Source organism: Mustela putorius, unplaced genomic scaffold (genome assembly GCF_011764305.1).
Source record: "Mustela putorius furo isolate JIRA1106 unplaced genomic scaffold, ASM1176430v1.1 tig00001063_pilon_pilon_pilon, whole genome shotgun sequence".
Taxonomy (NCBI): Eukaryota; Metazoa; Chordata; class Mammalia; order Carnivora; family Mustelidae; genus Mustela; species Mustela putorius.
Window position 1 is genome coordinate 4,438,853 of NW_025421556.1, and position 12,972 is coordinate 4,451,824.

The following is a 12,972-nucleotide window of genomic DNA, read 5'->3' on the forward strand; positions in this document are numbered from 1 at the left end:
CCCCACAACTCACAGCCCAATGGTTCCCTCTTTCACAACCTGTCAGAAAGGTTATGACTTAAAAGAGCAGTCTGGTAAGGCTGCTATCGCTGTGGGACTTAAGGAGAAAGGGCTTTGAATGGAAGGATGGTAGAAAATGGAGACATCTGTGAGTAGGAGTGAGTAATAAGGAGTTCCTTCAAGGAGGAGAGTAAATAGCTGACGAAGCAAGATTTTCAAAGTGATGAAACTCAGGGAAAGGGGTTGGCTGGCCTCTGTAGGAGAGATTTCTTTTCATATATGAAGAAAGCACAGATTGATGTAGGTATTTGGAAAGGTACACTGGAAGATATTATTTCTGAGAACTAAATCTCTGTAAAAGGAAACAAGGATGACACAAAATATTTGGGAAGCGCCACATAGATTTGAAACAGCCTTATAGAGAATCATAATAAAAAGAACCTTCCTCAAACCTCTCATTTTTCTTTTACATATTATTGTTATCTTAAAGAATGATACTGTATATTCACATAATATCGGTCACAAATTCAATCCCAAATTATGTGATTCTTTTTAAAAAATTAATTGCCAGTATTTTAAAATTTAACAGCTTTTATTTTAAAAAACAATCCTATTTAAGAGCTCCTTCTTGGAAGATTGTATGATGCTATACTACTGGACATACCTTGATGAGTATAGCCAAGTGCTGGGAACTTTTTTTAGATAGGGAAGGTATTCCATAGCTCATTTTGCTGAGTTCTGTTACCTTCCTAACCTGGTAGTCATTTGAGTTTAACATCCCTAATAAAGTAACTGTCCCTTGAGTATCAAGAAATAGAGGTGTGGTTATTATCTGTGATTTTCAGGAAGAGGTGTAAGCCATCATGGGAACCCCAACCCAACCTATAGATTGAGAGTTTCAGAGGAAGTGAAGTGCCTTTTAAAAATCACCTGTAATTGGCTGACTCCCTCTGGTAAGTGTTCCTGTTACCTTCTAGGACCATCAAGATTCACCCTTATAAACTCATCTGGCAAGGTAAAACCACCGTCACTCAGGGGTCTTCTTTGGTATCCACCAAAGACCAAATCATCCTGAGATGAATGGCCTGCCTATATTTATTTATCTACTGTACTTCACTGAATTCAAGTTTCTGACCTAGAGTTGGATGCGGCATTGACTATGAAATACAAATCCAACCAGGTGCCTTACTTCTTTTATTTGTAATAATAGTTAACATAGGAGTATCAGTTGGTGCTCATTCTATTTTCAAGGAATAATTCTTAAATGTGACTCATTAATAATTTACAATCCATTTCCATCTAATGGTCCACTGAAAATCAATACTCCGAGAATCATTAAAGATGCTGTATGATCAAAAGAAAAAAGTCAATTAGGAAGAGCTCTAGACATACTCTTGAAAATGTTTAACTAGTAAAATCACTTCACTCAAATGTGATTAAGAGCTGCTAATTTAGGACGAAGATAAAACTATTAAAGAGTCTGCACCAGGATAACAACTCTGAAGAAATGGCTTCTAGTTAATTAGAAGGAGTTTTTCCTAACATCTAGCTATCTTGCTCTCTTTCATGCAATTTCTGGCATATGGACTTCAATTTTGGGGTTATCTTATTTCTAATGAAATTACTTCAGTCCTAGGAGGAAGCTCATAGGGTTTGGTTTGCTTGTGTAGTTTCTCTTCTCTTCTCTTCATAATTTCTCTGAAATGATTTTTTTCCTTTAACTCTTTGTCTTTACGTTCTTGGGCCTCACATATTGCATCTTCTTTCTGTCGAATCTTCAGCTCTTTCTGCCACTGTCAGAGAGGGAAAGTGTCATTTACATATGATTTTTCATGAAAAAATGAATAAATATATCAATTTATCTTTTCAAAATGCAGATTCCATATCCAATTATCTTCTCAGTTTTTCTCATAGATATTCTTGAAGAATTTAAACCCCAAAATAACTGGAAAAATATGCAAGCCCTCTATTAGAAATTATGTAAGTCTCACTCCCCTCCACAAAACAAAAGAAACCATATTCGCTCTTAAAGTTTTTAATAATAATAAACCATTAAAAAGAAGAGACAATAGGGTTTACATTTTTATATTACAAAGGAATTTCACTTCTTAATCAATATTGGTATTTACATGATAGCATGGAATCATAAAATGAAAAATCAAGCCAAAGCAAAACAAAAAGAAAAAACAAATTAAGGTGAAAGGCAAAATTGTGATTATATATGGGATAGAAAATGAAATTGATGGGCAGACAAATGCTGATTCTGCAACAGACAAATACAAAGACTTCTAAGGGATTCATCTCCATGAAACATGTCAGTTATTGACAGTAACAGCATTATGTGGGGGCAAAAGTTGTAGGATTCAGTAGTTGGAAATAAGGACTGCAAACCAACCAAACATCATCATCATGAGGACCCTACTTCCTTTCTACTATCTTTAATGAAGGAAGTGGAGAAAGAGGTGGTAATCTGTCTTCAAGCTGGGTAAAATAGTTCAGGACAGAATGACCCTTAGCATGAAATTGCAAAAGATACTTCATACCCTTGCTTATTTATTTTGTTATCCTCAGCCCATCCATACTCACAGACAACCAGACAATGCTTAATGACCTATCAGTTAACTTACAAATTACTATATACTAGTGCTGGATTATAACTATTATTTGGGGTATATAGATACTAGTAAGCAGGACTAATTAGTCAATTAGGAAGCCTTCCAAAGACAGTAAGTTTTTTTTTTTTTAAACATACTCAGAGTTAATATTAAACAAAAAGTTTAATAAAATCATATTCACTTTTCTTATTCCCAGTTAAATTTTTAAATACAAAGTTACCTTGATAACTATGTAGCCATCTGTGACATAATTTTTGTCATAAAACTGAATACTACTCTGTTTGACAAAACTATTGATCTTACGTTGTAGCATAAAGTGGTGGTTGGTATAATAATGACAGTATCTATAAACAAAAACAACTAAACTACCTTATATGAGAGATTTCAGTGTACTTCATGACCTTGATCTTTACATTGTGAAAAATCAACAGAAGTCTAATTCTTAAGAACTTAAACACATTCTATATGTTATTTAGTCCATACTATATTATAAGAAAAACAGAAAATACTTTTTCTCCTATTCCAACTCTACTCCTAAAAAGAAACAGTTATAAAATGATTTCCTAAGAAGTCATCATCTAAATATAGCCCAGTGAATTGAAGTGTCATAAGTGGATAATATTCTATGATCACTGCTTGTTTAAGTCATATCGAGAATAAAGTGATTAAAGCCCATCTTATATTTCAAGGGTAAAGAATGGTCATCAAAAATTGAGTCAAAAGATTTTTGTTCTGTTACAAAAACTACACTGTTTAAAAGACATCAGTGTTAAATAATCAGATCTTTGTCCCAAGAAATCAGTACTAATTCAGGAAACAGGATGGAGCTAGTATTTCACAAATGACAGAAAGCCAAATTTGCTGTAACCCAATAAAGGCAGTACAGTATATAGATAGCACAGTAAGATATAATTAAGTTTGGCAAAGCCCAATCATGGCCTTATTTTTAAGTTCCACGTGTTAATGTCTCAGTCTCAGAACTATACTTTCTAATTCAAAGTGCCTTTAAAGAACAAAGCTTTTGTTGCTAATTTAAGGAATTCAGTCTTACATGATGGTCAATGATTCTTGCCAACTCTTCATCAGCCCTGGTGAAGAAATCCGGGTAAGAAAACAGGGGAAGTTCTGAGACAAAAGGATGTTCCCTTCAAAAGAGCACAAGAAGAAATCCAATATTAGGTATAGATACTCCTTCTCCAAGAAATGTATGGATTTGGTAGTCATTTCATACTAAGCACTTTGATTCTACCTGTTAACATTAAGTACTTCACTTATTCTGTTCTTTGTAAAAAAATTATATATAGATTTTAGTTTCTGTAAGCCATTTTGGGATACCTTGACTGATATTTTTGAAGGGTAGGGAATACAAATATATATAGTATGAGAACTAGAAAATAATAAAAAAATTAATTTTCTTCTAGGAGGTATAAATACTACATCTGTTCAATAACAGGAGATGTTAGGATATGAAGGGTTAAAAGAAGCCTGAAATAATTTGACTCAATAGGGAGATGAAAGTAACCACAGTCACACACAACTTTGTGACTGTGGAAGTTCTGGTGAAAGTCTTAGTCTAAGAATTTGGTCTAAGATATACTTTAAAAAAAAAGTTTGATTTCAGTACATCCCCAAGGTCTTTTCAGTGCTAAGGGTGAAACTGTGGCAGACAGTTTAGCAACAGTTCAACAGAAGTGTTGGCAGTGCAAATCTAGGCCCTAAAGTAGTGGAGATTTACTGCTAAACTGTCCACTTAATAGGTGTATTATGTTAAAGTTATTATGAAGAAATGATTGTGAGTCTAGAAATATGTAAAGCAACAAAATGATGGTATAAAATGTGGTTTTAAAGGGAAGTAAGTAGGTATAAAGAAAAACTCTTAGGCAAGAGGCTAAGAAGAGATATAGCTCATGAAAATTTCCCATATTCAAAAGTCTGATTACTTTTTAAGACTGCAGCATTGGACACGTATTTTTTTTTTTTTTTTGCAATTTGCTGCCTATCCCATTTTTAGCAAACTTTATATTTTTGACATCCTATGCTTCCCACATATCACTAGGTTCTCTTGCATTGTACTTCTCAAATCTTACCATTTATCTTCATCTCTACCATCATTTCCCTACTCTAAGCCATCATCTTTCACCTGGACCGATACTTCCTTTTAGGAACCCCTAACATCCATTATGCCTCACCCTTTTAGTCCTTGTCTATATATAGTAGCCAGAGGTTTTGTTGTTGTTTTTCAAAATACAAATGGTATATGTCAATCTCCTGCTTTGAACTGTTCACTAACTCTCAATTAACTTTAGAATTAAGATCCCATTTGTTGTTAAAGAAGTCTGAAGAAGACTGTGCCCTTGGTAAAGTGACTTTGCTTGTTTTCTCCAGACTCACTCCTCTGTCTTCTTGGCCTAGGTGTGCATCCCTAGCAATGGGCTTTTTTATAGTTGCTGCAGTGTACCTTGCTTCACCCTGCTATTGTTTGTTTGCATGTGCTGTCATCCTTACTTCAGTGCCCATATCCCCCAACTCTCTCTGCCACAGGTCTGGCTAATGCGCACTTATCCTTCTGCTCTCTGTTCAAGCCATTGCCGTAGTTATCAATCTACCATGGGCCTTTCCTTCATCACACTTACCTCAGTTGTAATTTTATATTCATATGTGCATCTGTGGGAGTTTTGTTTTTCTTACTTGAGTATGAGCTACATGAATGTGGGAATTTCCATTTGTTTGGTTATCTTTGGTATTCCCCGTGCCCACCACAGTGCTACAAAACACTCAATGTTTGTATGTTTGCTGAATTATTGGATGAATAAGTCTGAAATGATTTCATCCCCTTTACACTCCAGACAATCAGCAGGAGTCTACCAGATAGCACTTTCTTGTCAGTGGAACAGGAAAAGAGGATGGCAGTCTCAGGAGACAAGTCACAGAATGAAGCTAATAGCAGGAGTTCAAAAGGAAAAGAAGTGGTAGGTAGCAGGGAACATATATGGACCCCTCTCCCAACTCCTGAGATTCGGAAGCACTGAGGGGCAGAAGAGCAATGGGCTTTCCACCGCATATACAATAGGGACCTGTGCCATTATATTAAAATATTGAAGGAAAATACAATCCTAGAATGCTGGGAAACTGGGGGACAACTGGGAGCTGATACTTGGGTTAACTATATTCATTTAATAAAATTTTGGGTACTTCTAACATTCAAAGAATTGTGCTAAATGCTACAAAAAAAAAAAAAATACATAAGAGGTGCCTAGGTGGCTCAGTTGGTTAAGCGGCTGCCTTCAGCTCAGGTCATGATCAGGTCCTGGGATCAAGCCCTGCATCAGGTTCCCTGCTCAGTGTGAAGTCTTCTTCTCCCTCTTCTCCTCCTCCTGCCTGTGCATTCTCTCTCTCTCTCTCTCTCTCTCTTACTCTCACTCTATCTCAAAAAAAAAAAAAATCCTAAAGAAAAAAAGATAAATAAGACAGAACTTTTAAATTACTTATAGGTTAAAAGTATTCACACAATTTGCCTCATTTTTTTCCTGAATTAATAAAAGTTGAAAGAAATGCATCACAATATAAATAATATTTAAAAACCTTTAAAAGGGAAGATTAAATGGATATGCTTATGCATCTGATTTTTGTTATCTCTGTTGAATGTACAAAAAAGAAAAATGCATAGTTATTAGAAGGCAGCCTGAAACAAACATTCAATGATATAAACTGAAAAATATAGTAAAATCATAGTAAAATCTGTAGTCCGATCTCAAAGCAAATTTTCATTCTGCCACTTAGTACTATTTAATCCCTCTGTTCCTCAGTGTCTCCATTTTTAATATAAAAAATACTAGTACTTGCCTTGTTTTGATGAGATTTAGAAAGGAAAATGCATAAAGCTTGTTTGGTGGAACAAATACTAAATAAGTTTCAGGGGTATCATTCTTATCATCAGCATTATTAAAAGAATGTAAAGGAGGAAGTCATGGCTTTTGGCTGGTACTTAATAAGGAGGAAAAATGAGAGAAAATTTAAAAAAGGAATAGAGTACAAAACAATTAAGTCATTAATGAGATGTACAATTTTGATGTTTGGAGTTCAGTGGGAACTGGAAAGAAACCTGTCAGAAAGCTGTTATATAACAATCCTAGGTTTGCCATAACAAATTACCACAACTAATAGGCTTAAAAAAATCCATTCTTTCACAGTCCTTGAATCCAAAAGACCTCAATCAAGGTATTGGCAGGGTTGTTTCCTCTGGAGGCTCTGGGGAAAATATATTCCATGCCTCCCTTAGCCTCTGATGGCTGTCAGAAATCCTTAATATTCCTTGGATTATGGATACAACACACTCATATTTCTCTGTCTTCACATGGCCTTCTCCTTCGGTGTCTCTGTATGTCTTTTCTCTCTTTCTCTTCTAAGAACATAAGGAGACACAGTCATTGGATTTAAGGCCCACATGAGAAAGAGAGCCTCAACTTTCCCCTAAGCTTGACCAGACCTTAGATAGGCTTCTTCCTGACCCTAGGCCCCTGGCCATCTCTTTAAAATGCAATCAATCAAGATAGCTAGTGCCCCTATCTTCTAGTCTTTGTTGTAGAGTGGGCGCCTAAGTTAGAAAGTGACAGAGAGCAAGCATAGATGACCTCACTGCCTTGACTACCCTCTCCTCTAACATCCTCTGGTACTTTTCCACTACCTCACCTTAGCAATTGAAAATCCTCCTGTCTTTTGTTTCATGGGAGTTGAATTCAATCTCTCTGCTCTATTCCAAGACTTGAATAAAATCTTCTTTAATTTCTGAGATAATTTTTCTTTCACACGTGATTTCAAGGTGATCTTTTTATTCTTAAGTTTTTATTTAAATTCTAGTTAGTTAACATGGTTTCAGGAATAGAATTTAGTGATACATCACTAACATACAACACCCATTGCTTATCATAAGAAGTGCCCTCCTTAATACCCATCATCCATTTAGCCCAACCGCACCTCCCCTCCATCAACCCTAAAACAGTCTCTTATGATTTGCTTCCCTCTCTTTTTTCCCCCTACATTCTTCTGTTTTGTTTCTTAAATTCCACATATGAGTGAAATCATATGATACTTGTCTTTCTCTGATTGTCTTATTTCACTTGGCATAATACATTCCAGCTCCATACATGTCCTTCCAAATAGTAAGAGTTCATTGTTTTTGATGGCTGAGTAATATTCCATTTTATATATATATGCATACACACAGAGAGAGACAAAACACATCTTCTTTATACATTCATTAGTTGATGGACATTGGGCTCTTTATATAATTTGGCTATTGTTGACAATGCTGCTATAAACATTGGGGTGCATGTGCCCCTTCAAATTGGTATTTTTGTATTCCTTGTGTAAATACCTAGTAGTAAAATTGCTAGGTTGTAGGGTAGTTTTATTTTTAACTTTTTGAAGAACCTTCATACTATTTTCCAGAGTGCCTGCACCAGTTTACAGTTCCAGCAACAGTATAAGAGGGTTCCCATTTCTCCAAATCCTCCCCAAGATGTGTTGTTTCCTATGTTGTTAATTTTAGCTGTTCGTACAGGTGTAGTAACACACTGTGGTTTTGATTTGTATTTTCCTGATGGCTAGGGATGTTGAGCACGTTTTCATGTCTGTTGGCCATTTGTATGTCTTCTTTCAAGAAATGTCTGTTCAGGGGCACCTGGGTGGCTCAGTGGGTTAAAGCCTCTGCCTTTGGCTCAGGTCATGATTCCAGGGTCCTGGGATCGAGCCCCACATTGGGCCCTCTGCTCAGCAGGAGCCTGCTTCCCCCCACCCCTCTCTGTCTGCCTCTCTGCCTCCTTGAGATCTGTCTGTCAAATAAAATAATAAAAAAAAAGAAATGTCTCTTCATGTTTTCTGCCCATTTATTGACTGGATTATTTGGTTTTGGGTGTTGAATTTGATAAGTTCTTTATAGATTCTGGATACTAACCCTTTATCAAATATGTTATTTGCAAATATCTTCTCCCATTCCGCAGGTTGCCTTTTAGTTTTGTTATTTCCTTTGCTGTGCAGAAGCTTTTTATCTTGAAGTTCCAATAATTCATTTTTGCTTTTGTTTCCCTTGCCTTTAGAGATATGTCTTAGCAAGAAGTTGGTATGGCCAATGTCACAGAGGTTGCTGCCTATTATCCCCTCTAGGACTTTGATAGTTTCTTGTCTTAAATTAAGGTCTTTCACCCACTGAATTTATTTTTGTGTATGGCATAAGAAAGTGGTACAGTTTCATTCTTTTGCATGTGGCTGTCCAGTTTTCCCAACAGCATTTGTTAAAAAGACTGTCTTTTTTTTTTTTTCCGTTGTATATTCTTAACTTTGTTAAAGATTAATTGAACATATAGTTGTGGGTTCATTTCTGGACTTTCTGTTGGACTTTCTCTTCCATTGATCTATGTGTCTGTTTTTATACTAGTTCCATACTATCTTGATGACCACAGCTTTATAATATTGCTTAAAGTCCAGAATCATGATTCCTCCAGCTTTGCTTTTCTTTTTCAAGGTAGCTTTGGCTATTCAGAGTCTTTTGTGATTCCATAGAAATTTTAGGATTATTTTTTGTAGTTCTGAAAAATGCTGGTGGTATTTTGGTATGGATTACATTGCATCTGTAGATCGCTTTGGGTAGTATAGCTATTTTAATATTTGTTCTTCCAAGCCATTAGCATGGGATGTTTTTCCATTTCTTTGTACCATCCTCAAATTCTTTCATAAGTGTTCTATGGTTTTCAGAGTACAAATCTTTTACCTCTTTGGTTAGGTTTATTCCTGGGTAGCCTATGGTTTTTGTTGCAGTTGTAAATGGGATCAATCCTTTGATTTCTCTTTTTGCTGCTTCATTATTGGTGAAAAGAAATGCAACAGGTTTCTGTACATTGATTTTTTTATCCTACAACTTTGCCGAATTCATGTATCAGTCTAGTAATTTTTAGTGGAGTCTGTCAGGTTTTTTACATACAGTATCATGTCATCTGAAACAGTCAAAGTTTGACTTCTTCCTTACCATTTTGGATGACTTCTGTTCCTTTTCTGATTGCTTAGGCTAGGACTTCTAAAACTGTGGTAAATAATTGTGGTGAGAATAGATGGATGTCCCTATCTTGTTCCTGACCATAGAAGGAAAATTCTGTTTTACCCCTTGAGGATGATATGTGGCCTTTATGACATTCCCTACTTTGTTGAGAACTTTGACCTAGAATGTATTCTGTACTTGATCAAATGCTTTTTATTCATCGATTGAGAGGATTATGTGTCCTTATCCTTTCTTTTATTAATATAGTGTATCACATTGATCTATTTGCAAATATTAAACGAGACTTGCAGCCCAGAAATAAGTCCCACTTGACTGTGGTGAATAATTCTTTTAATGTACTGCAGGATTCAATTTGCTGTTATTTTGTTGAGAATTTTTACATCCGTGTTCATCAAGGATAATGGCCTAGAATTCTCCTTTTTGGTGGGGTCTTTGGTTTTGGAATCAAGGTAGTGCTGGCCTCTTAGAATGAGTTTGGAAGTTTTCCTTCCACTTATATTTTTATATATTTCTTTAATTTTTATTTAAATTCTAATTAGTTAACATTCAGTACATTATTTTTTTCAGGAGTAGAGTTCAATGATTCATCACTTACATACAATACCCAGTGTTCAATATGACAAGTGCCCTCCTTTCTATTTTTTTTGATCCCATCATTTCTATTTTTTGGATCAGTTTGAGAAAAATAGGAATGAACTCTTTTTTTTAAGATTTTATTTACTTATTTGACAGAGAGAGAGAGAGAGAGAGTGAGAAAGCACCAGCAGGCAGAGCAGCAGGCAGAGGGAGAAGCAGGCTCTCCACTGAGCAGGGAGCCCAATGCGGGGCTCAATCCCAGGATGCTGGGATCATGATCTGAGCCAAAGGAAGCCACTTGACTGACTGAGCCACCCAGGCGCCCCTGAACTTTTCTTAAATGTTTGGTAGAATCCCCCTAGGAAGCCAGTTGGCCCTGGACATTGTTTGTTAAGAGATTTTTGATTACTGATTTGCTGTCTTTGCTGGATATAGGACTGAAATTTTCTATTTCTTCCTATTTTAGTTTTGGTAGTTCATATATTTCTAGGAATTCATCCATTTCTTCTAGATTGCCCCACTGGTTGCTATATGATTCTTCATAATACTCTCATAATCGCTTACTTATATTTCTGTGGTGTTGGTTGTGATCTTTTCTCTTTCACTTGTGATTTTATTTATTTGGGTCCTTTCTCTTTTATTTTTGATAAATCTGGCTAAAGGGTTATCAGTTTTGTTAAGTCTTTCAAAGAACCAGCTCCTAGGATTATTCATCTTTTCTGCTGTTTTTGTTTGTTTCTATATCATTTATTTTTGCTTTAATCCTCAATATTTCCCTTCTGCTGGCTTTAGACTTTGCTTTCCCTTCTCTAATATCTGTAGGTATAAGGTTAGGTTGTGTATTTGACCATTTTCTTGCTTGAGGTTATCTTGTATTACAATGTACTTCTCTCTCTTATGACTGCTTTTGTTGCATCCCAAAGGTTCTCGATCATTTTCAGTTGTTTCTGTGTATTTTCTTCTTTCTTCTTTAATTTCCTGGTTGACCCATTCATTCTTTAGTAGCATGGTCTTTAACCTCCATGTACTTTTGGTCTTTCCAAATTTTTCTTGTGGTTAACTTCAAGTTTCATGGTGGTGTGGTCTGAATATATACTTGGTATCATCTCAATCTTTTTGTACTTGTTGAGGCCTGATTTGTGACCCAGTATGTGATCTATTCTGGAGACTGTTCCACGTATACTCAAATGTGTATTCTGTTGCTTTCGAATGAAATGTTCTGAATATACTTGTTAAGTCCATCTGGTCCAATGTGTCATTCAGAGCCATGGTTTCCTTGTTGATCTTCGGCATAGATGATCTGTCCATTGTTGTAAATGGGGTGTTAAAATCCCTACTGTTATTGTATTGTTATTGATAAGTTTCTTTATGTTTGTTTGTTATTCAATGATTTCTATATTTGGGTACTTCAGAGTTGGGGCATACGTATCTACAATTGTTACATCTTCTTGTTGGATAGACCCCCCTTGTTGTAATATAGTGCCTTTCTTCATCTCTAGTGACAGTATTTGATTTAAAAATCTAGTTGTCTGATATAAGTATGGCTACTCCAGCTTTCTTTTGATGTTCATTACCATGACAAATAGTTCTCCACGCCCTCATTTTCAATTTGCAGGTGTCTTTTGGTCACAATGAGTCTCTTGTAGGCAGCAAATAGATGGGTCTTGTTTTTTCAATCCATTCTGATACCCCACATCTTTTGATTGGAGCATTTAGTCCATTTACGTTCCAAGTGATTTTTGATGGATATGAATTAGTGCCATTGCATTACCTGTTAAGTCACTGTTCCTGGATATTTTCTCTGTTCCTTTCTAGTCTTTCTTGCTTTTAGTCTTTCTTCGAAGAGTCCCCTTTACTATTCCTTGAAGGGCTGGTTTAGAAGCCACAAACTCCTTTAATTTTTGTCTGGGAACCTCTTTATCTCTCCTTCTATCCTGAAGGATAGCCTTGCTGGATAAAGTCTTCTTGGCTGCATATTTTTCCCATTCAGCTGGTGGAATATATCCTGCCAGTCTCTTCTGGCCTGCCCAGTTTCCATGTGGGGAGATATGCTGCTAACTTTCTTTGTCTTCCCTGTAGAATAGGGATTTCTTTTCCCTTGCTGCTTTCAGAATTCTTTCCTTATCTCTGTATTTTGAAAAATTTACTGTGACAATGTATCTTGGTGTTGGCTTGCTTTTGTTGATTTTGGTGGGAGTTCACTGGATTTGAATGTCCATTTTCTTCCCCAGATTAGGGTTTTTAGCTATAAATTGCTCAAATAAACTTCCCCTTTTCTATCTCTTCTTCTGGTACCTCTATGATATGTTTTTATGTCTTATGGAGTCGCTGAGTTCCCTAAGTCTGCAGTCATATTCCAATATTTTTCTTTCCCTCTTCTTTTCAGCTTCACTATTTTCCATAATTTTATCTTAAATATCACTTATTCATTCCTGTGCCTCTTCCATCCTTGTGATCATTACATCTAGTCAGTTTTTCATCTTGGTTATAGCATTTTTTTTTTTTTCATTTCAGCCTGACTAGTTTTAAGATCTTCTATCTCTGTGGTAAGAGACTCCTTGGTGTCTTCTTGGCTTCTCTCAAGCCCAGCTAGTATCCTTATGATTCCTGATTTAAATTCTATCCAGGCATATTACTTAAATCTGTTTTGAGTAGATCCCTGGTTATGACCTCTTCTTTTTTCTTTTGGGATGTATTCCTCCATCTTGGCATTTTATCTGGGTCTCTGTC

At 35.9% G+C, this 12,972-nt stretch overlaps 2 long non-coding RNA genes across 2 annotated transcripts in view; one reads left to right on the top strand and one right to left on the bottom strand.

Moving 5' to 3' along the window:
• LOC123393892 overlaps nt 1–12,972 on the top strand; it is a 151,702-nt gene that overhangs the window by 58,988 nt on the left and 79,742 nt on the right. The window lies entirely within an intron of this gene.
• LOC123386994 lies at nt 1,177–5,866 on the bottom strand. The gene is made up of 2 exons (XR_006608700.1): nt 3,667–5,866; nt 1,177–1,793 (listed from the first exon to the last, which is right to left on the bottom strand). It is a non-coding gene; the product is annotated as an uncharacterized LOC123386994 (long non-coding RNA).